A 2914-nucleotide genomic window follows, 5' to 3' on the forward strand; every position below is an offset into this window, starting at 1 on the left:
GGCCCCGGGCCTTGTTCACAACGGATGCGTTGATGAGCAAGTTGCTGTGATGTGGATGGCAGTGAAGAGCTCGCTAGGTGTTCCAAAAATCGCTTTTCTTGCAAGGAGGATGCCAACTAGATGGTAACACGGGGAAGTCAAATCCAGCTCTGTTCAGCAGCATGCAGAAGTGAAAAATTAAGAGTAACCAAAAGCACAGTCGGTCAGGTGCATGTAGAATGGCCAATGAGGAGTCGGAAGCAAATAAGACCAGGAAATGGCAAGGAGTGACAGCACAGGCAATAAAATAAGCTAACTAAAACATAGATGCATATGATGTCATTGCAAGCGGCATTTCAGCAGAGTTCTACGGCTCACCATAAACTCAAGAAGTCAATCACTGTGGAGGCCTTTAACAGAAGCAAAATTCAAACAGCGTGCATGGACACTGAAAGCCAAGCAGTCAATAACAAGTGCACTGCCTTACTGTGATGCACACTGTACTCACAGAACCTCCTAAGCTGCATCTTGCAAACAAGCTTTCTCTTACCTGCAAGATGTGGCTGAATCAAAAGTGGTTGATGGTTGACATCTTGCACCGTCGCAAGAAAACATAGCAGAGATGCTGCTGTCCTGGTAATAACTGCATCACTTCAGTACACACCAGAGATGGGTTAAATCTTGGACCTTACCTTGACAGCCACACAGGGGCACATCTGAAAGAAAAGACAAATAAAAGTGCACGTGTATAAGGTTCCTAACACTGCATTGCCAAACAAGCCCTTTCTAATCTTTACGATGAAGCTCAAACAGCGGACAAGAGATTACTTACACCACTGCACAAGAAGCATTAGTCCAGATTCCCACCTCAGAACTGAAACAATTAATCTCCAGGCCAAGTCGTCTGAACAACCAGGTACAAGGTGCTGCGATTAATTTGCGTGAAACTAGACCAGGTCCGTGCTTCTCCGGCCAACAGTTGGAGTTCTAAAGGACGAACAAATAATGGGGCTTGTGGAATGAACATTAGCAAACAGCCTAGACCTATACAAGAAATCATGAAGTGAAAGAAAAGGTGTCAGCTGCAAAGCGTGCTTACCAAAACTTGAGAAGTTGAGCAGGCAAGGAGGTCCTCTGAAAACCACTGTTGAACAGCCTGTACCCAAAACGAAATGTACACAGTGAAGCAGAGACAACGCCAGCTGTGCACGGTGCAATGGTTTTCCAAAAAATAAGAGCAGCCATGCCTGCAAAGAGCCGTAGTACAGTAACAGTAACGGTAGTACTTCACCACACTGTCAAACAGCCTGCACACATACTACAGAGCAGCACTACTGAGGTAACTACCTTTGTGCCGGGGCTCTCAATCGTAATGAAATAAAAGCTTGACGCAGTTAAGATAACCGAAGCCTTTTTAACGCGAGTTTCACTGACGGCAATCACAGCAAGGAGAGTTGGAGCACACAGGTGGCCAGATGAGAGTCCTTGGCAAGAATAAAACCCTGCCAGAATGCAATAGAGCACAGACTTTAATCAAAGTGTAGGAAAAAATTCGCGCCTTATCAACGTACGCTTAAACAAAGCTGGTTGGTTTGAAGCTTTGTCACGTTCACCTTGTCACCGCCTTGGTAAAGAAAGCAACTCGCATGCGAGAGCAGCCTAGCTGTATCCACTTAACAAAAGCTCAAATACATGCAAATGCCCTGTTTTAATACATTCAACGCTGCACTTTGGTATGTAAAACACTGGCTGATACTGTGTTGTGATTTGTAAACCAAAGGAGTGACACACTAACCGACCGTTCAATCAGGCGCATTAGTGGCTTAGCCAAAGCAAGGCCGACACTTTCACCACAGAAGAGAAATGGAAGGTTACTTACTTTCGCGGAAAACGAGGCTCACATCTCAGTGCAACACTGGTAGTAAACGATACCGCAGAAAAAGGGGAAAGTGCAAAATGCAGCGGCGTGAAGGGCCAACCAGCGCGGAAAAAAGTGCGCAGCGAAACGTACAAGTGCGCAGTATCCACTTCGCGCGCGTAGCTATCGCTAGCCTCTGCAACGCCAAATCGCCAAATGAAGTACTAAATTTCTAAATGTAAAAATAAACAAATCATCAAAGAATAAAAACAAACAAACAATCTAATACTTTTATGTAAAACTCAGCACTTGCAGCTTGCAATATGATTTATTTCTGCTTGAAACGGTTAAAACCACTTTGGCAAACTAGCCTGCTGCGGCGTGACTCAAGAAAGATTCATGGAGGGAAAAAAACTAGGAGAGAGTGCGCTCAGCCTCTGCAAGCCATCCTCCTCTGACGCCGCTGCCGAGGGCCCTTTTGCGCACTGACTCATGAGAAATAGGCCCTCCTCCACAGTTACCAGACTGCCAACCAGCGGTGCTCTTTAGTGAACGTCCGGGCTTCGATGTAGCGCAGAAGCGCAGCGCCTGTGTTGCAGCTTCAGTGGAATGCGTACCGAGCTCGAGGTTGTCTGAAGGCTCCGCGTCTCAACACTTCTGATGATTACATTCTTGAGTTTTTGGGTGCACTGTAGAATTCAGGTAAACTTTTCATCAAAGGGTGCGGCCTCGACCTCGTCACTGTTCAACTGTGGTTCATAAAGAGAATGGAGAGGAATTCCTTTCGTCGTTATACACACATACGGAGCGTTTATTTCAGCGCATGCTATAAGCGGAGAACTTGAGAGTAGGCGAAGAAAACGAGCCTTTAAAAAAGGGCGCAGTGGCTTCCAGAGCGCTCACGACGGACGGACGTGCGCGCTGCGCAAGATTCTATTTCTCGGGCAGGCGGACTTCGGCCCGCCCATGGGCCCGCCGTTCTCCGCTATTCTCGAGGCACAAGTCGCGCCGAATACGCTCGCGCACATACGCGGTTCCGACGTGAAATGCAGCAGTGAAGTATTTCTCTCTCTCGCT

The 2914-nt window shown here is 47.0% G+C and overlaps 1 long non-coding RNA gene across 1 annotated transcript; it reads right to left on the reverse strand.

The window, feature by feature from the left end:
- Positions 1-535: 535 nt before the first annotated feature.
- LOC149338773 (uncharacterized) lies at positions 536-1261 on the reverse strand. The gene is made up of 3 exons (XR_016283756.1): positions 1079-1261; positions 812-966; positions 536-695 (listed from the first exon to the last, which is right to left on the reverse strand). It is a non-coding gene; the product is annotated as an uncharacterized LOC149338773 (long non-coding RNA).
- Between the last annotated feature and the right edge of the window lie 1653 nt (positions 1262-2914).

Source organism: Amblyomma mixtum, chromosome 6, assembly GCF_055824585.1.
Source record: "Amblyomma mixtum isolate Tamu chromosome 6, ASM5582458v1, whole genome shotgun sequence".
NCBI classification, from domain to species: Eukaryota; Metazoa; Arthropoda; class Arachnida; order Ixodida; family Ixodidae; genus Amblyomma; species Amblyomma mixtum.